General features: G+C 38.6%; 1 long non-coding RNA gene across 1 annotated transcript in view; it reads left to right on the top strand.

Annotated features, from left to right (window-relative positions):
* The window catches only part of LOC121471987, a 91,992-nt gene extending 68,794 nt beyond the window's left edge, over positions 1–23,198 (top strand). Inside the window, exon 3 of the long non-coding RNA XR_005982746.1 lies at positions 22,357–23,198. This is a non-coding gene — a long non-coding RNA (uncharacterized LOC121471987). The remainder of the gene's footprint in view (positions 1–22,356) is intronic.
* The last annotated feature ends 791 nt before the right edge of the window (positions 23,199–23,989 follow it).

Raw genomic sequence — 23,989 nt, 5'->3', positions numbered from 1 at the left:
GGCATGATCCTGGAGTCCCAGGATCGAGTCCCACATCCGGCTCCCTGCATGGAGCCTGCTTCTCCCTCTGCCTGTGTCTCTGCCTCTCTCTCTGTGTCTCTCATGAATAAATAAATAAAATCTTTTAAAAAATCTGTACAATAAAAGTCACTACACAAAGCTACAAAATTAAGAGACAAGCATCAGACTAGGAAAAAAAATACTTGCAACATATACAACAGATAAAGATAATATCCATAGTATGTTAAGATTATTTCCAAAACAAATAAGGAAAAAACCCAATCTGATAGAAAAATTGGTAAAAGATAAAACAGATGATTTAAAGAAGAAATAAAAGTAAACAATAAAGAAGAGGGGGAAGCTAAATTTCTTTATTTATTGAAAATATTATTTAGGAATTTCTATATATGTGCTAAATATTTTTTAATTGATTTTATTTATTCATTCATGACAGACATAGAGAGAGAGAGAGAGAGAGAGAGAGAGTCAGAGACACAGGCAGAGGGAGAAGCAAGCTCCCTGCAGGGAGCCCGATGTGGGACTAGATCCCAGGACACAAGATCACTCCCTGAGCCAGCTGAAGGCAGACGCTCAACCACTGAGCCACCCAGAGGTCCCTCTGTGCTAAATCTTAAAAAAACAAAGCAAAACACATTCAGAATAATGTTTCCTGGGCAGAGAGGTGAGATAGAAAGGAGCATGCTGGGAACTTTAACATTATTGATATTCTATTTCTCAAAATGAGTGGAAATTCATAGACACTCATCTTTATTTTTATTTATATTTTTTAAGATTTTATTTATTTATTCATGAGAGACACAGAGAAAGAGAGAGTTAGGCAGAGACACAGGCAGAGGGAGAAACAGATTCCATGCAGGGAGCCCGACATGGGACTTGATCCCGGGTCTCCAGGATCACACCCTGAGGTGAAGGCGGCACTAAACCGCTGAGCCACCGGGGCTTCCCTCATCTTTATTTTTAATGTCATAACTTACATATACCTTAAACTTGTTTTTTTATGTGTATGTATCCAATGATTCATGATTTAAAAAATGGAAAAACAGGGTGTTGCTTTGTTTCTGCTTTTTTTTTTCTTTTTATTTTGAAACAACTTATTTGAAACAATTTAAAACTTACAGAAAAATTGCAAAAATCATGCAGAGAACTCCCATATATCTTTTGTTCATAAGATTCAAGTTTGGCAGTTGTTCCAATAATATTCTTTATAGCAAAGGATCCACTCCAGGTTTATGTGTTTGTGATATTAGGATTTATCATAAGAAATATATATTTGATCTTCATCCTGTTTTGTTTTTGTTTTTTTGGTTTTTTTTGGCACAGAGATCCTAAGACTCTTGGAATTTCCTAAGTCATAAGAGCAGGAAAGGTGTCTTGATATTCATTACAAACCCCTTTTAACCACAGATGATTTGGAAAGCCCTGTAGGATGGGGGCTGGTTGCTGGTGGAGCCAAACCTGTAGTTAGGAGGTTGGAAATTTAGTTTCACCCCTCAGACATCTTTATTTTATTTATTTATTCATGACAGACACATACAGAGAGAGAGAGAGAGGCAGAGACACAGGCAGAGGGAGAAGCAGGCTCCATGCAGGGAGCCTGACATGGGACTCGATCTGGGGTCTACAGGATCACACCCTGGGCTGAATGAAGGCAGCGCTAAACCACTGGGCCACCAGGGCTGCCCTGGGTATGATTTTATTAATCATGCCTGTGTAATGAAGTCTCCATAAAACTCAAAGGATCGAGTTCAGTTGGTGAACACATAGAGATGAGGGGAGAGTGGCACATCTAGAGATCATGGAAGCTTCTTGACCCTTACCTCATGTCTTGCATATGCATCTCTTCCATCTGGTTGTTATCCTTTTATAGTAATCTAATAAATATAAGTAGATGTTCCTCTGAGTTCTGTATGCTGCTCTTGCAAAGTAATCAAACCTGAGGAAGGGGTGGGAACCCTGGTTTATAGCTAGTTGGTCAGAAGTACAGGTAACAACCTGGACTTGCGAGTGGCATCTGCACTGGGGAGAGGCAGTCTTGTCAGAGTGAGCCCTTAACTTGTGGGATCTGATGCTTTCTCCAGGTAGTGTCAGAATTGAGTTAATTGTGTCATGGTGCTAAAAAACACATATTGTCATGCAGTACCCAGTTGTCACGTCTCTCTCATCTCTTTTACTCTGAGTTCTTCAATCGTTCCTTAATTCCATGACCTTGACATTTTTTTAAGACTACAAACCAATAAATTTGTATATCTCTCAATGTAGGTTTATTTGAAGTTTCCGTATAATAAGACCCAGATCATCCTGGAACATCAGAGTGTTGAAGTTGAATTCTTCTTATTGAAACCCAATGGGTAGCCCACAATGTCAGTTTGTCCCATTTCTGGTGACATTAATTGGATCAGTTGCTTAAGATGGTATCTGACAGGTCTCTTGACTGAAAAATTACTTCTCCACCCTTTTATTTTATTTTTAAACTTTTTTTTTTTTGAAGATTTCATTTATTTATTCATGAGAGGCAGAGACACAGGCAGAGGGAGAAGCAGGCTCCATGCAGGGAGCCCAACGTGGGACTCGATCTCAGGTCTCCAGGATCACGCCCTGGGCCAAAGGCAGGCGCTAAACTGCTGAGCCAGCAAGGCTGCCGTCTCCAACCTTTTATAATTAGTATTTGAAGGAGGTACTTTGAGACTGTGTAAGATTTTGTTTCTCGTTCCACTTTTACCCTTTGGTAATAGCGTCCATTGATGCCTCTTATCTGAATTATCACTATGCTGATAGCCAAAAAGTGACTTTTTTTTTCTAATTCCATCATCTTTTCTACATTTATTAGTACAAAGAGTGCAATGTCCCCATAACCCTGTCCCTAGAGATATCCATTACTAACATTAATTTTTGATAGCTTCATGATTTTTTTTCTCCAGATGTTCAGGTATATCAGGGAGAAGCCAATGGTTGGATTGATCCAGAATGAGTTCAGTGAATAACTGTTCAGAAAAATAATGAAGTTAATTGCCTTTCCAAGAGTGGGGCTGAAGTGATGGATTGTGAGGTCTGGCTGGACAAGTTAGGAAGTGAAGCCATCAATAGATGACGGTTAGGAAGAAATGGAAAGAGTTGAAGACCTAGAACATTGACGTTAACCATGTTGTTACCATGGTGGAGAGCAGCTCTGGAGACATATGACAACTTTAGAGCACTTTGGTTCATGTGTTGGCTCGGTTTTTGACTTCGGATTTCTCAAATGCTCATTAATGCTTCAGAGTTTGTATTTACACCTCCTTGCTTAAGCACAAGAAATGATTCATACTAATTGAAGTCAAGAAATAAATCAACATTGCTTTCACTTGCGAGTCTGACAATTTGGGGGTCTTGGTGATATTATAGTTTTACACCACCAACTTTGATGTTTTATTTCCAGCTCATAAAAGAAACACCATATTTTGTTTCAGCTACTCTTTCCCTTAATGAGACAGTAATTCTTCTGGCTTCTGTTGAAAGATCAGAACAAATGGCAGACCTTTACTGTTTTTGTTCACAACACAAACAGAAACTTTCTTGTGCTCAAGGTTTCTTACAGAATGAATTTGTTCCTTGATCTAAATATAACTCCTCAATCATCATTATAAGAGTTAATCATCTCTAAACTTTTCAACGTTTTCATTAGGCCTATAGTTTTATATCTCATGAGGGGCATCTTCTCTAACTTTGGACTTGATGTTAAAGTCAAAAATACCTCAGAATTGTTTCTATGTCCACATACTCTTTCTAATATGTCAAGTGACTCATTTGCAGAATTTACATGATTAAAAATTTGGTTTCAAACCTTTGGCTAAATAACAGTCACTCATTTTTAAGCCAATGTAGAACAGCCTTGTGTGCTACTGGAGCAACAAGTTAAAACATGTTGCCATCTTCTCAGCTCCTACAGTTCCTCCTCTGTTTCCAGGAATCATAGGTCTCTCTAGTTTGCAGCACTACTATGTTACTAATCTGTGATTTCAATTATCTATGCTGAAGAAGAAATATATTAATATGGATACAACAGCTAACAATATGTTGGGGATTTTTCTCTTATCAGCTCAATATTTTAATTTCTATGATAAACACCACTTACTAACACACTGGGACCTGGAAGGTGGATGCATTCTCCTGCCTTCTCAGATGACTATTCTTTAATGGCTCCTTAAAAAGTTCCTTATTTATGAATTATGAAATTAATGTATAGAGCAAACACTGTCTGCTTGACTGTCAAACCAAAAACGACTTCATCCTCTCCTTCTCTTCTTCCTTTTGTCATATAAGGAATGGAAGGGGCTAGCTGCTTAAATGTCAGACTCACAGCAACAGAGCCTGGCCATGTTTCAAAGCCTCTGAAAGATGTCTAGAGGACAAGTCGGGGACAGTGGAGGAATCCACACCTTCTTTAACCTTTTCTTACTCTTAGCTAGGATTCCAACTCACGTCTGTCTGATTCTCTTAACTGCTAGATTATGAAAAATTAGGTCTTTGAAATGAGAGCGAGAAAGAAAAAAAATGTCATCATGTATATTCATTTGGTTTGGGAATAAAAGGGTGCCCTATAATTTAAAACAAGAGACAGGGATGACTCATTACAACTATGAAGGTCATTAAGGAAATGAATAAATCGGTCACACCACTACAACTGTTCTTGTCATCACAGTAGCATTGCCAATTTCCCTATACAGTTAGTAAATGCTATTCCATATCTTCTTATATGGAATGTAAGACCCATTCTGGTATAACAATAAATATCAGAATAGTCTTCAAATCCATCTTTAGATGAGGCTATAAAAAGCTGTAACTAGCGCAGGTGCAAGCTACCTCAGAAACTTGGAAGGAGCCATTCAAATATTACAGCACTGAAAATCCACTGAATTATCCAATGCAATAAAAAGTATATATAAAATTTGATAGTCATCAGTGTAAAAGTCCATAATATTTGAAAATTAAGAGTGTTCTGATAATGTTTAGTTAAATTGATACCCCAAACCAGGAAAGGGGTACAAAGCTTAAACCCACCTTATATTTCTTTAGTTTAATAAGTCTATAAATGTTTAACAAAAAGAATAAAAGCAAGGTACATTACAGCAGCTTGGTTTGAGTCCATTTAGACAAGTAAGATCTTAGGTTTCTTGATAGTTTTCCTTATAAAGATGACTGATTCTTAATCCCTTTCAGCTAATGAATTGCTTAAATATGTCTTGGTTATTTTGTCAGCCTTGGAGTTATCTTTTCACTGTTGTTTTGCCTGTTCTAGAGCTTTTGTTACCACCATTGTCACAAAGTTTGTCTGCAGCCAAGCCTTCTGTTTCTTTTTCAGGGAAAAAGAAAGACAGTCAGGCAGTAGGAAATGGTAAGGGCACACTCCCCTTCAGCTCTTGTCTATAATCAAAAGCTCCATGACATTCCATACTGAAATTAAGGGGCATAGTCTTTGGAAATGGAAAAAAATAAAAGTCAGTGTGCAGAGCAGTTGAGAGCATGGATCCTGGCCTCAAGCAGACCTGGGGTCCTATTCTTGTTTCTTCTTTGATCCCTGTGTGACTTTAGACAAGTTTCCTAAGCCCTCCAAACATCAGCTTTCTCATTTGTAAAATGAGGATTACAGGGGATCCCTGGGTGGCTCAGTGGTTTAGCGCCTGTCTTTGGCCCAGGGTGTGATCTGCTGTATTTGCATCGTTGAGAAGATACAGGTTTTGGACAAAGCTTTCTCCAGTGTCTTTGATACTTCTTTTTCTTTGATGGACAGTTCTGTTTCTTTTTTCTTTTTTTTTTTTTTTTAAGGTTTTATTTATTTATTCATGAGACAGAGAGAGAGAGAGAGAGAGAGAGAGAGAGAGGCAGAGACAAAAGCAGAGGGAGAAGCAGGCTTCCTGCAAAGAGCCCAATGTGGGACTTGATCCCAGATCTCGGGATCGCGCCCTGAGCCAAAGGCAGACACTCATCCACTGAGCCACCCAGGTGTCCCAACAGTTCTGTTTAAAATTTTATTTTTCTTTCCAGTGACTCTCTCTCCACCCTCAAGACTACAGGGTTCTTCATCCCAAGGGAACCCACAATAGTGTTTGAGGTGCCACCAGGGCTTTGTCCCCTTCATACCAATGAAAATCTATTTCTTCTATTCCTCCTCCTCCTCCTCATTCTTCTTCCTCTACTACTACTACTACTACTACTACTACTACTTCTTCTTCTTCTTCTTCTTCTTCTTCTTCTTCTTCTTCTTCTTCTTCTTCTTCTTTCTTCTTCAAGATTTTTTATTTGTTTATTCATGAGAGAGGCAGAGAGAGAGGTAGAGACATAGGCAGAGGGAGAGGCAGGCTCCCTGCTGGGAGCCTGATGTGGGACTTGATCCAGGAACTTCAGGATCAGACCTGAGCCGAAAGCTGACACTCAACCACTGAGCCACCCAGGTGTCTCTATGGTGCATTTCTTCTATTTATTTGGTAACCAGGATATAATTTTTTTGGCCCAGGTATGTTAACACTTATTCTAATTATTTATATGGTAATTCAGGGCTCCCAGCCCATTATATTACTTATTGAGTGCCTACCACCATATTTCATTGAGTCTAAAACACATTGACTATTGGTAGTGGGTGGGGGAATTGGATGAAGAGGGTCAAAAGGTATAAGCTTTGAGGTATAAAATAAATAAGGGGCGATCCCTGGGTTGCTCAGGGGTTTAGCGCCTGCCTTTGGCCCAGGGCACGATCCTGGAGTCCCAGGATCAAATCCTGCGCCGGGCTCCCTGCATGGAGCCTGCTTTTCCCTCTGCCTGTGTCTCTGTCTATCGTGAATGAATAAATAAAATCTTTAAAAAATAAAATAAAATAGAATAAAATAAAAAAGTACCGGAGAGGTGAAATATAACATGATGACCATAGTAACACTGCTGTACATGTATATGAAAGTTGCTAGGAGAGTAGACCCTAAAAGTTCTCATCTCAAGGTAAAACATTTTTTCTTTTTCTTTCTTTCTTTTTCTTTCTTTCTTTCTTTCTTCTTTCTTTCTTTCTTTCTTTCTTTCCTTTTTTTTTTTTTTCTCTTTTTGGTAAGTATATAGGTGACAGATGTTAACTAAGCTTATTGTGGTAATCATTTCACAATATATGTAAGTCACTATGTGGTATACCTTAAACTTATACAGTGCTATATGTCACTTACATCTCAATAAAATTGAAAGGAAAAAAGTAAAATACATTGACTATAATGTTCACTTTTATTTTGTATTATACAAAGAAAAAAACACTGCTAATTTCACTATGTCATGCCATTAATTGTAAGAGGCATCCCAATTTTAGATATGTTAAAGGTAAAAACAGGTGATGGGAAACCAGATATACATAAATAAAAGTTGACCCTCAGGGAGCTTGCATTCTAGGGTGAAAAACACCGACTATTAACACAGAAAGAATACATATATGTAATATAATTTCAGATAGCGAAGAAGACGTCTAGAGAAAAATAAAGCAGGCACCTGGGTAGCTCAGTTGGTTAAGGGTCAACTCTTGGTTTTAGCTCAGGTCCTGATTGGAATCCCTGCTCAGCGGGGGAGTCTGCTTTCCCTCTTTCACTCTTTCTGCCTCTTCTCCCCATTCACTCTCTTTCTTTCTCTTTCCCCCTCTCTCTCCTTCAAAAATCAAGAAATGAACCTTTTAAAAATATAAAGAAAAATAAAGCTGGTCAGAGGGAGAACTACTGGTAGAGTGGTTGAGGGGGTTTCTCTGAGGAGGAGACATTGGTGCATAGACCTGAATGAAGTGAGGAAACAGGCCATGTTAAGTTCTGGTGGAAGAGCTTTCTAGGCAGAGAAAACAAAGTGCAAAGTCCTGAGGTGGGGGGCCCCTAGCTGGCTCAGTCAGTAGAGCATGTGACTCTTGATCTCCAGGCTGTGAGTTTGAGCCCCACAGTGGGGGAGGAGTTTACATTAAAAGAAAAAGGCCCTGAGGTGGGAATGTGCCAGCTCTGTTTCAGGAAGAACTTTTAAGAAGGCCAATGTAGTAAAGCAGAGCAAGCAAGGCAGAGAGGATCAGAAGGAAGGCTGGTGATGTAGATAGAGGCCAGGTCATTTGTGAACAAAACCTGGATTTCCTCAAAGCATGAAGATAGGTACTGAAGGTTTTTCTTTTCTCTCTCTTTTTTTCTTTTTTAAGATTTTATTTGTTTATGAGAGACAGAGAGAGAGAGAGGCAGAGACATAGAGGCAGAAGGAGAAGCAGGCTCCCCATGGGGAGCCCAATGTGGGACTCCATCCTAGGACTCCAGGATCACAACCTGAGCTGAAAGCAGACACTCAATCACTGAACCACCCAGGTGCCCCCTCCTGAAGGGTTTTAAGCAAGAGAAAGAGATGATCAATTATATATTTATTCAAGATCTCTCTGGCCACTGTGTGGGAAATGAAGGGGAGAAATCCAGGAGTAGAAGCAAGGACCCGATTACCAGTAAGAGATAATAATAGGCTAGGCTAGGGCAATAGCCTTGGAGGAGAGGAAAAATGGTAAACTTTGGAAAATTCTTTTAGTGTACAGCAGATCAGGATCGAATTGTATGGATGTGGAAAGTGAAGAGAGTGTAGAATCAAAAATTATTCCTAGGGTTTTAGAGTGAGCAACTATTAAATAATGGGACCCTTTCTGGAATAAGACTGGGGAAGGAGTGGGTTTGGGGGCAAAAATCAAGAGTTAAAATTTTAAAAAAAAGTTAAAATTTAGATATGCTTGTCATTGGATAGGCCAAGGGAAGCTGCTATGAACCAGTTGGATATTCGAGGTTGAAACTTAAAGAGAGGTCAGGGCTGGGGCCATATATTTTGGACTAATCTGCATGGAGATGACACTTAACTCCACCCAAGGTGATCCTTAACACTGGCCCCATATTAGAATCACTTGGAGACTTTAAAACCTCTGAAATCGGGATCCCTGGGTGGCGCAGCGGTTTGGCGCCTGCCTTTGGCCCAGGGCGCGATCCTGGAGATCCTGGATCGAATCCCATGTCGGGCTCCCGGTGCATGGAGCCTGCTTCTCCCTCTGCCTGTGTCTCTGCCTCTCTCTCTCACTGTGTTCCTATCATAAATAAATAAAAATTTAAAAAAATAAATAAATAAAACCTCTGAAATCCTGGCTCTGCCTGAAGACACTCTAATATAAAAAGGGCCTGGATTTGATATGTTTTAAAAAGTTTCTCCAGTGATTCAAATGTGTAGCCAGACTTGAGAACCAGGACTAAAGGAAATGAGGTAGCTGATGGTAAAAAGAGGAGGGGCAAGACAAGAAGAGAGGGAAGCAAAAAACTAAGCCTTGGTGGGCTCCAGCATTCAGTGGATCATAAGAGGAGGCAGAGAGTCTGGCAACCGGACGGATTGAACAAATGAAGCCCTCCAGGTAGGAGGGAAACTCGGATCATGCCCTAGAGGTAAAAAAAAAAAAAAAAAAAGACAGAGGTTCATGGTGGAGGGAGTAATCAGCTGAGTCAAATCCTGCTAGAAGAACTAGTAAGATAAGGACTGAGAGTTAACTATTAATTAGGCATGATGATTGTGTTGCAAACAGAGCAGGAGATAACAAATGCTCTTCCAGTCTTTCTTCATTGCATATACACATATTAGACAAAATTGGGGGTTGTGAGATGTTTGATAAATCAGAGAATTGAAAAAAATCATTGAAGATGGTAAAGGTGATAAAATATTACTGAAAATTTTATTCTAAATCTACTACTCTGCCTCCCCTTTTTTTTTTTTTAAGATGGTGAATCTATGAATAAGTAGCCACTAAGTTTGGGCACCTGAGAAAAAGCAAAAAACTATCACTCATATTCTATTGTACTAACACAACCACCATTATTTACTCAGTCATTCACTTTCATTTAGTGAATTCCTACTCTGCAGCAGACTCTGTGCTGAGGTCATAGAAATAAACAACACAAATCTTTGCCCTCAGGTAATTCAGGGGCTAGTGGAGGAAGTGGATACGTTAAAATAAATTACAAAACAAAGCCATAAGTGATGTGATAAAGATTATTATATGCAATACACTGAGGGAGCAGAGAAACTAGGGAAGTTAACATCGGGTATTAAATTATAATTATGAAGAGTACCTTGGCAAACTAGAAAATTGTTCTTTTTTTTTAAAGATTTTATTTATTTATTCACGAGAGACACAGAGACAGGCAGAGACACAGGCAGAGAAAGAAGCAGGCTCCCTGTGGGGAGCATGATATGGGACTCAATCCCAGGACCCTGGGATCATGCCCTGAGCCAAAGACAGACGCTCAACCACTGAGCAACCTGGGCATCCTGAAAATGGCTCATGTTCCAACTTTAGTGACAAAAACAAGATGGAGGGGATCTTTGGGTGGCTCAGCGGTTTAGCACCCACCTCAGCCCAGGACGTGATCCTGGAGTCCCGGGATCAAGTCCCACATCAGTCTCCCTGCATGGAGTCTGCCTCTCCCTCTGCCTGTGTCTCTGCCTCTCTCTCTCTCTCTCTCTCTCTCATGAATAAATAAAATCTTAAAAAAAAGAAAAAACAAAAAAACCCCAAGATGGAAAGTTAGGTGTACCCCATGAGTCCAATCATGTAAAAATGTGATCCCTGAAGACTTCCCAGTCAAGGAAAGGTGTGACCTGAGTCTTAGACAATGGGCCAAGCAAATAAGGTCAGGAAAAGTGGAGGACAAAAGAGAGTTCTGAGGTGGAAAAAGGCAGGGGAGTGAAACACAGAGTATAACCTGTTTGGCCACTGTAATAACTTTGGTGTGACTGGAGTGTGGGCTTCTGATGAACCAGGCATAAAACTGGAAAGACAGGCCAGTGATAACAAGATAAAAAAGATAAAAAGAATCACATAAACTATATTAGAGAGTTTGCACTTTAATCCAATCACTTACAAGTAGCCACAGAAGACTTTTAAAGTGGAAAAGCAGGCTCAGAGTTGGTATTACAAATATAATCATAAGCAGCTGACTGAAAGGGCCTGAAACTGAAGGATGGAACACCAGTTAGAAAGCTTTTGCAGGGCAGCCCCGGTGGCTCAGCGGTTTAGTGCCACCTTCAGCCCGGGGTGTGATCCTAGAGACCCAGGATCGAGTCCCATGTCAGGTTCCCTGCATGGAGCCTGCTTCTCCCTCTGTGTCCCTGCCTCTCTCTGTGTGTCTGTCATGAATAAATAAATAAATCTTAAAAAAAAAAAAAAAAGAAAGAAAGAGCTTTTGCAATAATCTAGGTGGGCAATAATATAGGCAATGGCAGAAGGATGGATGGATGGATGGATGGATGGTATGAATTCAAAGGCTCTTGAGGAGACAGTGCAGACTTAGGGAATGGTAAAGGATGGGGATGTCGGGTATAAGGAATGAGGGGAAACAAGAATGACTCTCAGATCTCTGGTTTGGATAGCTGAATCCCTACCCCTGTTCCTATTCCTGGCCACCTTTCTACCCAAGATAACAAATGTAGGAGGAAGAAATTGAGGGACTCATGGAACATCCAAGAGGACATGTGAAGTGACCAGTTTGAATATCCTGGAGTTCAAGAGAGATGTGCGGGCTGGAGATACAGATTTAAGAGTCATCAATACATAAGTGATTCTTGGAGTTACAGGAATTGATGAGACCAGGCAGGGAAGATGTATGTGTATCATTTGTGTGTTTTCCTTTCTAGTTATTTTCTTCTAATTTATCTTTAATTATAATAATCAGGTGTACATAATTTTCCTTTTCTTTTTTGTATCTGACATTATACCAAAAAAACTTTTGTCATGTTTCAGAGTTTTCAAAGCAGACATACCAGTGGCTGAATAAAAATACATCAAAAGGATATGCTATAGTTATAGTTGACTTTAGTTCTGATAAACATTTTTATTCATAGTTTTCCCCCCACTTTTTTTTTTTCTCCTTAGGACAGATTCTCAGAAATGAGAATATATTTGTCTGTTATATAGTTAATATGTGTTATACATGTATATCCAAATTACATTCCAAACTGGTTGTACCAGTTTTTCCTTTATACAAAACAATGCATAAGAATACAAGTTTAGAGGAGGCTGGCTGGCTCAGTGGGTGGAATGTGTGACATTTGATCTTGAGGCTACAGGTTTGAGCCCACATTAGGTGTAGAGATTACTTAAAATTAAATTGTATTAAAAAAATACAAGTTTAACTAGGTACTTGCCATAATTTGGTATTATATATTTGTGGCATACATATATTTTTGTTATGTATGTTAAATATTTTATTGAAGTAAAATATAGGTACACCAAAATGTACAAATCTAAGTGTACAGTTTGATGAATTTTCAAAGTGAACACACTATGTAACTTGAAACTTAAATCAAGAAACAGCACATTAGGGCAGCCCCGGTGGCTCAGTGGTTTAGTGCCGCCTTCAGCCCAGGACGTGATCCTGGAGACCAGGATGGAGTCCCACATCAGGCTCCCTGCATGGAGCCTGCTTCTCCTTCTGCCTGTGTCTCTGCCTCCCTCTCTCTCTCTCTCATGCATAAATAAATAAAATCTTAAAAAAAAAAAAAAACGAAAATAAACAGCACATTACCACCACCTCAGAAGTCTCCCTCACACACCCTCAAAGGTAACCACTGTCTTGATTTTTAATGCCATAGAAGGGTTTGCCTGTTTTTGAACTTTATGTAAATGGAATCATGTAGTATGTAATCTTTCTTGTCTATCTTCTGTTGTTCAGCATTGTTTGTACAATTCATCAGTCACTGTGTTAGTCATCCATTAATTCTCATTTCTGTATAGTACTCCATTGTGTGAATGTTCTGTAATGTATTTATTCTGGTGGACATTTGAATAGTTTCTGGTTTTGGGCTACTATGAGTAGTGCTGCTTTATGAAATTCCTATAGATGTCTTTTGATGAATACATGTATGCATTGCTGTTGGGAATATTCCTAGGAATAGAACTGACAGATGCAGCATATGTATATGTTTCGTTTAGTTATACTGCCCTCAGTTTTTAAGGGTATCACTTTTCAATCCCACCAAATGTATGGGAATTCCCAGTGCTCCACACACTTGCTGACATTTTGTCTTTTTCACTTTAGTCTTTCTGGTGAGTGCTATCTCATTTGGCTTTTATTTGCATTTACTTGTTAACTCAAGATGTTTAGCATCTTTTCATGTTTTTTTTTTTTTTTTTTTTTTTGGCCATTTGGCCACTTTTGTGAAGTAACTGTTTGAGTTTTTTGTTTATTTTTCTACTATTTTGTTTGCCTTTTCCTTATCGATTTGTAGGACATTTTTGTTGTTGTTGTTTTACATATTCTGAATACAAGTCCTTATAAATATATGTATCGCAAATATATTTCCCCACTCTACGTTTGTTTCTATTATCTTAAATCAAATCTTTTGGTGATCAAAAGTCTTTTGGTGATTATATTATGTATATACATATATATATTTTTTAAGACTTTATTTATTTGAAAAAAAAAGACTATTTATTTGAGAGAGAGAGGGAGAGAGATAGCAAGAGAGAGAGCACAAGCAGAAGGGAGAGGGGGAAGCAGGCTCCCCACTGAGCAGGGAGCCTGACATAGGGCTTGATCCTAGGACCTTGGGATCATGGCCTGAACCAAAGGCAGATGCTTAACCAACTGAGCCACCCTGGCTCCCTTGTGATTATATTATATTAATATAGTTTATCAAACTTGTTCATTATAGTCAGCATAATTTGTGTCCTATTTAATATACCTTATACCTTTGCCTACCTATAGATCATGGAGATATTTCCCTATCTTTTCTTTTAAGAACTTTATTTTTTATTTTCATATTTAGATCAACAATCTATCTGGCCTTTATTTTTCCTGTGGATACCCATTTGACAGCCTAATTTATTGAAAAGATTATCCTTGGGCTACCTGCCAGGCTTAGTTGGTAGAGCACATGACTCTTGACCTCAGGGTTGTGAGTTCAAGCCCCAAACTGGACATAGAGCTTACTTAAAAAAAGAAAAGATCATTCTTTCCCCCATTCCCCTGAGTATTAATATTTTAAGGTTTGTTGTTGTCATTTTTCCAGTTTAGCATATGGAAAATGGTACCTCTTTGTTTAATTTGAATTTCTTGGTTATTTGGGCAGTTTGACATTTCTCTATTATATTAATTAACGCAGGACAGGCTATATATAGCAAATAAAGCACCAAATTTCAGAGGCTTAAAACAACATAGGTTTTTTTTCCCTCATCCAAAGTCCATTGCCAGTGGGTCAACTATAAGGCAGCTGGTCTCCCTGCAGTGGCTGGGATATCCAGGTCACTTTCATCTTGTGGCTTCATATTATTATGTGGCTTCTGTAATCTCTGTTAAAAGAGAAGAGTGTGGTGGTGGCATGCAGACTTTCAAATCCTGGTCTGCCTGGGACACACCCTATTTTTGCTCCTGTTCTATTGTCTATACCTGGAAACATGGGCCCCAGACCTTGAAAGGAACCTGGGGATAGTTTTCCCTTGTGCTCAAGGTGGAGAGGAAAACTAGGAGAGGTAGTGGTTCTACTACATTCCCATCATTAACTAATCATATTTTTCACTTTGTGAATTGCTGGTGTCTATGGCATACACAAGGAGTAACTAATGTTTGTATTAAATGAAAATAACCTTTAAAATGTCTTCCTTGAATTCCATTGTAACCTAATACTGCTATCTCTAATATATTGCAAGCTTGCTTACTACATTTTTACCCACCCTTTCTTTTCTAGTTTTTTTGTGTTATTTTATTTAGATGTATTTTTTATAAGCAGCAAAGTATTGGATTTTAATTTTTAACACAAACTGAGAAGCTTTTTCTATTAATAGGGAATCTAAATTTAATAACTAAACTTACAATGCTTAGTCTCTCTATTGCCATGTTTCTGTGCCTTTGCTTTCATGCTGTTTCTTTTCAGTTTTGTCATTTGCTCTGCAGACTTGGTTTTGTTTGCTCTTATTTTCTACTGTGATTTGAGAAGGTCGACATTCCTCTGATTCTACTGGTGGGTTCCTGAGTGTTTTAAACAAATACTTTTAAAATCTACATTTGTTTAATTGTACCAATAAAAAGTCAAACAATAACACTCAGAAGTTCTATGGGAAAGGAGGAACCAAACATCTTTTCCCTTATCTCCTGTTAATGCTTTCTTTTGTTGCTCTTTATTAATCTAATCTAGGGTAGTAAATCCAGTCATTTGAAAATATACAAGTTTTTTTTCTCATTAAGTAATTGTTATTCCTTTAAAACATTTAGATAATACCCAGTTGTACAAAGGCCAGCAACAAAAATCTGCCATCATTTTATCACACAAAGACAACCACTGTTAATATTTTAGTATACTTCCTTTCAATTTTTTTTCTTTTTAGATTTTATTTATTGATTTGAGAGGGAGAGAGCACAAAAGCAGGGGGAGGGGCAGAAGGAGAAGGACAAGCAGATTCCCCGCTGAGCAGTGAGCCTGAGGCTCCATCCCAGGACTCCAGGATCATGACCTGAGCCAAAGGCAGAAGCTTAACCATTTAAGCCAGCCAGGTGCCCCTCTTTTTTACTATACACATTTTATATGATTGAGACTATATTGTATATAAAGTTTTCATATTCTGCTTTATTTTCTGAAATCAGCAAATCAGCTGTTGGTTATTATAAAATCTTCATAATCATTTTTTAATTAAAAGATTTATTTATTTATTTGAGTGGGGAGGGGCAGAGGGAGAGTCTTAAGTAGACTCCCTGCTGAGCACAGAGCAGGAGGTGGGGCTCGATCTCCTGACTCACTCAGATCGTGACCTGAACTAAAAATCAAGAATAGGGCACTCAAAAAAAAAAAAAAAAAAAAAAGAATAGGGCACTCAACCGACTGGGCCACTCAGGAGCTCCTTCACAATCATTTTAATGACTTTATTATATTCTATAAAGTAGATGATCCATAAGTTATTATATACCTCTATTGTACATCTAGGTTATTTTCAACTTTTTATTATTATAAATAATGTTGCAGGTTATCTTTGTGCAGAAAGAGAAAACTCACATTTTTTTCTAATTTAAGATTATTTTCTTAGAGGGGCACCTGGATGGTGCAGTTGGTTAAGCACTGGATTCTTGGTTTCTCTCAGGGTTGTGAGATCCAGCTGCTGGTGGGGCTCAGTGCTCCACATTCAGCATGGAGTCTACCTAAGACTCTTTCTCTACCTGCCCTCCCCAGCCCCTGCACCCTCTCTCAAAAAAAAAAAAAAAAAAAAAAAAAAAGATTGTTTTCTTAGAATAGATTCCTTGAATGAAATTAGTGGATTGAAGGAATATTTTTTTAAGATTTATTTATTTATTTATTTGAGAGACAGGGTGGAGAAGGGCAGAGGGAAAGGAAGAAGGAGAAGGAGGAAGCTGACTCCTCATTGATGATAGAGGAGCCTTAGGAGGGGCTGGATCTCATGACCCTGATATTCAGACCTGAGCTGAAATCAAGAGTTAGATGTTTATCACACTGAGCCACCCAGGCGCCCCAGGAATAATTTTTTAAAAAACATTCTCAATCCATATTGCTAAATTGCCTTCCCAAGGAAATCCCATCATTATAAATAAAATCTTAATATAATTATATTTTACTATAGTTCAATTAGCATTTTAGACTTAGTATCAATTCATTTCTCATTATTAGTGTTTATATTAATTAATGTCTATAGCTAAAGTCTGTTTTAGAGATCTTTACCAATTCTTTCCAACCTCTATCTTCCAAATCATGAGTCCTTTTTATGATTCATGATTTTATGATTCATCACATTGTGTCAATTTATGGGAGAATGTTCCTGTATGCTTTTTTGTTGATTACCAATATAAGTAATGCTTTTGACTTAATTAGAAGGCTTCTCTTCTGCATTTTGAGTAATAGATGACTTAGTTTCTTCGGGAAAATTACTGTTGTTACTATGTCCCTGTTCTCTCTCAAACCATCCCAAACCCATAGAGCAAAGAGAATGCTAAATGAAAAGATGCAGTTCTACAAGGGATTGGAAAGTGTGTAGAGGCCTCTAAACAAGGCAACAAAAGAGAAGAAAGCAAAGACTGAACTAAAAGTTTAAGATTGTATGAAACTGAAGCTATAATAAAAAATAGAAGAAAGACTTAAGTTTGTCTATGGAATAGATTCAGGTTCTGATGGTTGAGTTTTGAATCTTGAAAAAGAAATAACAATTTAGATCACTTTTTGGTGCATTTCGAGGCCCAGCTAAAATTGGCTACTCTTTTAGGAAGCCTCAAAGGTGATCTCCCCCTTACCTATACTTTATCTCTGGTATGGATCATTTTAACTTTGGATGGTAGTCATTTTCCTGACTCTTCTTTGCTATCACCTCTAAGCTCCTCGTCTGACTCACCTCTGTACTCCCACAGCACCTGGCAAATTGCTTTATGCAGGTAGGTGTTCAACATGTATTTCCAGAAACGAATGTTTATCAGCCCATAACTGTTTCTACTGGTGGATATACAGGTCATCAACCGTTGCCAAACAACTTTCTTTACCAAATGTACAAAATGAACAATAGTGAATTAGATATTTGAGGATTTTCTCATAGCAGCAGTTTTAGAAATTTCATAGTATGTTTATTGATTTTAAGACATTGTTTTCTTAACTTCTTCCCGTAAGAAATCACCAATCATTTCCCCTTGTATTAACATTGTCCTTAACAAGAAAAAAACCCTCCTTCTCATTTTCTCATTAAACAAAATTATTTTCCCTTAAATGTGTGTCTATATGTGTATGTATTTACTTATCATCACAAGTGGCAGGGTTGGTTTTTTTCCATTTTTTCTATTTTTTTTTTTTTAAGATTTGATTTATTTATTCATGAGAGACACAGAGAGAGGCAGAAACCTAGGCAGAGGGAGAAGCAGGGTCCCTGTAGGGAGCTTGATGTGGGACTCAATCCCAGGACCCCAGATCATGACCTGAGCCAAAGGCAGACACTCAACCACTGAGCCACCCAGGCGCCCCTTTTTCTAACTTTTTATTGTGTGTACAGTTTGATGAATTTTCACAAACTGTTTAACATTCACTTCCAACCAGCACCTAATTTAAGGAACAGAATATTACTTGCACCTTAGAATGCCTCCATTTGCTTTATGGTGGCATTTTTACTTCTTTTTGGAGGGGGAAGAAATTCTCATCAATATTTGACATTTCTATATTGTTTCAAAGTTTCTGAATATGTATAAGGTTATAGACATCTCTACTTATTTTTGTCACGTATCTAATTAAGAAAGATTTCACTTTATATTTCCTGGAAAAAGCATTAAGTGATTTTGAAAGTCTTTAAACTGTGTCATTGGAAAGATATTGTCAAAAATCAAGAATGTTGGATATTAATTTTTATTAAAAGTAACATGATTTCCTGTGCCTACAAAAAATTTCATATCGTAGAAACAAAGTTCATTGTAAGGTTTTGGGAATCTTTCATCTTTCCTCTAATGTGATGAATTTATATTTCAATTTAATCAGTAAAATTTTGAGTGAAGCGGAACACTAGATTACATGGTTTTATGTTTTCTTAATCACTTTTCTAAGTAGACTGCTCTGTTAAGAGGTACATTGTTGATTTTAAATCTGCTGTATGAGCACTGTTTGCTTGTTGTACTTTGTTTTCGTAAACGTGTTGTAATACTCATGTCCTTGGAGGACAGCTTCTAGTACACTGTGGGGAGGTAATATTGTGCTGAAGTTGATTATGATTTTTTAACCTCAGGCGAAATGAATCAGTTTTGAGAATCTAGTAATTCCAGTTTTGTTACGTATAGATCAACCCCTCTCCTCCATGAGTTGATAAACCTGTAGGAAACCATTTCCAATACTAGAGAGAGCAGAGAAAGTATAACCTAGCATATTATGCACAAAACCTTAGAACTATCTCTACAGGAATATGGACACCAAAGTCTTCAAGCAGGCTTTGTGAATTGTGCAGGGCAGTTAGAGCAAACTCAGTGAAATGAGAATTCTTCATAATCCAATGTGATGGAGTAATTTATCTAAGCATCCACCAAAAAGACTATTGAGGTGGCATGTTGCAATGGTGGGACAGGCATCTTTAGAGTTTCCATCTGTGTGCGTACATTTGGACAAGGAAGGAAATCAAATCTGGGGATGAGTCCAAGCAGAGGAGACAAGGAGGGCATCTGAGATCAGTCTGATAAAGAAGGCACAGCTTTCTTCATGTCCTAAACATTTGTAAGATAATATTTTGTATAGAAAAGTAAAACATACACACGCGTAGCTTAAAGAAAAAAATTAAGATGAACATACCTCCATACTCCCATCCAGCTTAACAAGTAGCACATTTACTGATGCTTTCGAAGCTCCTGCCAGTTCTCCACCATCACATCCCCCCTTTTCCTTGACAGAAGTAACCGCTCTGATTTTGGCTTCTCATCCTCTTTTCTTTCCTCTTCCTAGTTTTGCCCACATATCTATTCCTAAGCAACATATTTAGTTTGAATGTTTTTGGATATTTATACATGGAGTCAAACAGACTTCATCCTTCTTTATTTTGTCCTTTTAAATCAGCATTATGCTTGCGAGCATTTTAATTGTTGAGTAATATCCTATTGAGTGAATATATATATAACTGTTTACTTATCCATTCTCTTATTGATGGACATCTGGGTGGCTTCCAGTTTTTGGCTGCTATGGACATTCTTGTTCTTATGTCCTGTAGCACATGAGCAAGAATTCCTGTAGGATATATTCTTGGAATGGAATTTCCAGGTCATAGTTTTCAACTTTACCAGGTAATAACTCATTAACTATTTTCTGCTTAGTTCAAAAAGGCCAGGGTTGCCAGATATAATAAATAAAAATATGGGAGGCTCAACTAAATTTAAATTTCACATAAACAATCAATACTTTTTTGGTTTTAGTATGGTCCGTGCAAAAATTGTATTTCATCTGGCAACCCGAACAAGGTTAGGAAACTTTACCAAATCACAAACATTGGCCAACGAAATGTGAGGGGATGGTGGAGTATTTGATCTTTTCTTCCTCTGCCAGAGCAGCCAACCCAGTTGTTAGCTCAGGGTGCTCAAATGCTTGCTAACTAGTATGCGGGTGACTATTTGGCTCAACCAATATGTATATGGCATCAATTTGATGCCAGGCAGGTGCTAGACATTGGGAATACAACTATAAACATGACAGACGAGGTCCTTGTCCTCCCTAGGCTTTTAGCCAAACCAGGGAAACAGAGGACAGCAAGGAAATGATGTATGCACTATGGGAACAGCAGTATGCTGGTGAGGGAGCCCTGATTTGTAGCTTTTGATGACTTTGGAGTTGTAAATACTGATTTCAAGCTACCAGTGTGACATCACTAACTGAAATGGGGAGAGATGTACACAATCTGCTCTCTGGGCAGTATGAACTGGCTGTAGCACCCCACAATATGGAGAAATATTTATTTTATTTTATTTTATGATAGTCACACACACGCACACACAGAGAGGCAGAGACATAGGCAGAGGGAGAAGCAGGCTCCATGCACCAGGAGCCCGACGTGGGACTCGATCCCAGGTCTCCAGGATCGCACCCTGGGCCAAAGGCAGGCGCCTATCCTCTGCGCCACCCAGGGATCCCCTATGGGGGAATATTTAGAAAGGCCACTTCACATCCATTCTCTAGGCTCATTTCTGCCCAGAAAGAGAGGAGAAAGGAATTTAGGTTTTGGGGAAAGGAACTTAGGCATTATTTCCTCAAATTTGGAAGGAATCAAATGATAAGAGGTATAAAATGCATTCATTTTATCTATAGTATTGTCTGCTTTGTAAATATTTTTACTATGATGTATGTAAATGGAGCCTAATAAATATGTTATAAATTACGATCAGTGTATATAGGTTAGGGCTTGGATATTCCCTTTTGTGTGTGACCTATCAGGAGACCCTGGAGGACATTTTTTCCTGCATTGTTCCCTCACTTGTATCCCAGTTTGCTGATCTTTATCCTACATTCATTCATTGATTCCACAAACACTGACTGAGCCCTTGGTCTGTGCCAGGCACTGTAACAAGGGTTTGAGTCTGTCCTCACGGAGCACTCAATTGACAGAAAGAGCATTTTCCCCGGTCATCCCCTTTCTTTCTGGGCAGGTTTACTGTCTTCTCCTTTTACTTGCTCAGTTCACTTCTATGTTCTCATGCTGGCTTTTCCTCTGGGAATATTTTCCCAAAGAAGTTTGCCAATACCCCCCTTTCAATGATCTTTTCTTGTTCTTCTTCCGATTTCTCCTTCCCCAGAGTGGCAGGTATCCCTTGTTGTCTGAAACTGGACTCTCCTGACTATTCCATACCTTGTCCTATTGTGCAAGTTACCACTCTAGCCGTCCCATCTATCTCTATTGGAATGCCTATGAACTAGCTGATGTGCAGGATGTGGGAGCCTCTACTCACCTTGAGGTTTTCATTTATCATAATAATTTTATAAAATTACATATATGTATAAGTTTTAATGACTTAAAATTGATCCATTGTACCAAATTTGGAAAATCATAAAGGAGGAAAGAATAATTAATCTCACAACCCAAAGCTAGCTATTATTAACTGTTTGGGATACACCCTTGCAGTCATTTCTTATGCATACTTATACACAAATTGGGACCGTACTCCCCTTTTCCCTTACAGCACTGTGAAAATTTTATCATCTTTTTCAGTATTTTTTTAAAACCTGATTTTAAATGATGGCATGATATTCCATTTTCTCGCTAAACCAGTTTACTTAATTAGCTCCCTACTGCTGGCAGTAGCCTCTTTACACAAGTTAGTGTTGACCATCTTTATTATTTTTTTAAAAGATTTATTCATGAGACACACACACAGAGAGAGACAGAGAGAGAGAAGAGAGAGAGAAGAGAAAGAGAGAAGCAGGTTCCATGCAGGGAGCCTAACGTGGGACTTGATCCTAGGTCTCCAGGATCACGCCCTGGGCTTAAGGCAGTGCTAAACTGCTGAGCCACCTGGGCTGCCCGGTGTTGACCATCTTTAACATAAACCACAAGAAAGCAGGAATCATTTAATTGTCCTTCCTAGGCAGTACTAACAATATATGTAAATTGAAATATGTATATACTGTGGTCCTCTATTTAGCACTTAAAGTAAAAGGAGCAGGCCTGCATAAAATGTAGCCCGGGTTGGTATAAAGATAACCTGAAGCTGTGGAGAAGGTTGGGCAGAAGATAACCTACCATCAAGTCTCTTTGGTTAGGTTTTGTTTACTACTGGAGAGGAGCTAAGCTCTGTACGAAGTCTAGGCATTGGTACGGGCTTTAGAGGTCACCTAGTGACGCTACCCTCTTTTTCACAGGTGCGGATATTGAATCAAGAGGGATTGTTACCTGCTGAGAATAATACCCAGGTGTCTAGACATCCTCTGTCCTATGCGCATTTCACCACAATCAGCTGACTAGGCTTACTCTTAAAAGATCATATATTTACCTGCATGTCCTTTATAGGAACTCTGCTTCCTTAAAGTGCACGTACTTTGGTATACAAGTCTAATGGTAAGGTCCTAGATATGTATCTGAGAGAAAAGAGAGCATGTGCACACAAAGACTTCTATAGGAGTGAAAGTTCATTATTTGTAATAGCCTGATCCTGGATACCAAGCAAATGTTTATCAACAGGTGAATGGATCAACAAAGAGGAGCATATTCATACAATGGACTACTCAGCAGTAAAAAAATAAATGATTAAGTGCAATCATGTAGATGAAACTCAGGTTGAGAAAAAGAAGCTAGACAAGTACACACTGTATCTAAAATTCTGGAAAATACAAACTAAGTGACAGAAAGCAGGCCTGGGGTTACTTGGTTGTGGGGTTGGAGTGCAAGAGAACATCAACAGGGTAGAGGACACTTGTGGAGACTGGTGGCTACATTCATTATCTTGATTATGGAATCCATTTTGGGGTTGTATACACATCAAAACTTATATGGTACCCTTTAAATATGGGTTTATTTATGTACGACGGTTATACCTCCCAAGTTTTTTAATTTGTTGAGATCTGCCTCTTAGGTTTGAAAAGCAGAACATGACTAAAAACTCACTGAAGAATCTGCAGCATAAGAAAACTAAAATTACTTCTGCAGATAACTGACAACCAAGGTCCTATTCCAGCATGATAGCTTATCTGAACACAACATTACTATGAGAAATGCAAAGTCATAAAAATAAAAAATAGAAATGACATTCTTGTCCTCCTGGTAATCATACCATTTCCTCATGTCTATGCAGTTGCTCTATATCATAATCTGTTTAGTGTTCTATTCAATTTGGTTTTTTAGAGAGCAATAACCTTGTTGTATTTTTCCCGAACTATTAGACTGCTCTTTTATGTACAAGATGCCCAATCCCTGGTGTGTCTTACGTGTGTGGGTGTGTAGGTGTGTAGAAAGCCACACTGCATCTATAAATTTTAGCAAATGCTGTAATTTGCTTTGGGATTTTCTAGCAGGGGACTCAGCGGCGGCATGGGGACGAACTGGAACTTTCTAGAAACCATACCCTCTAACACAAGATGAACACTGGATAGTTTCCCTAAACAAGTGCATTACTTACAATTTTCTATTTATATCGTCCATTTCCTTTTTTTTTTTTAAGAACTGCTCTACTGCACAGAGTGCACAACGCCGGCAAGGATGGTCTTTTTTGGAAAACATTCATCAACTTTTACTTTCACCCACCCTCGCCCCCAACTTATTTTTTGAGCTCTTTTATGCAGTGATCACTCCCAATTCTGCACACGCGGAGACGCACGGAGGTTTTTTTTTTTTTTTTTTTCTTTCTGCACAGTACGGAGGGGCAAGAGACACCAGCAAGCAAGCAACTCTTTTAACTTTCCAGTTCCGTTTCGAGAAATGATCGGCTAGAAGTCCTGAGAACGGCAGCCGGCGAGGCAGACGCGCTTCTCCCCAGGCGGGGTGTGGGTCGGGAGCAAG

Source organism: Vulpes lagopus, chromosome 11 (assembly GCF_018345385.1).
Source record: "Vulpes lagopus strain Blue_001 chromosome 11, ASM1834538v1, whole genome shotgun sequence".
Lineage (NCBI taxonomy): Eukaryota > Metazoa > Chordata > Mammalia > Carnivora > Canidae > Vulpes > Vulpes lagopus.
Note: the sequence above shows the minus strand (reverse complement) of the source record. Positions and strands in the feature narration are given on the sequence as shown.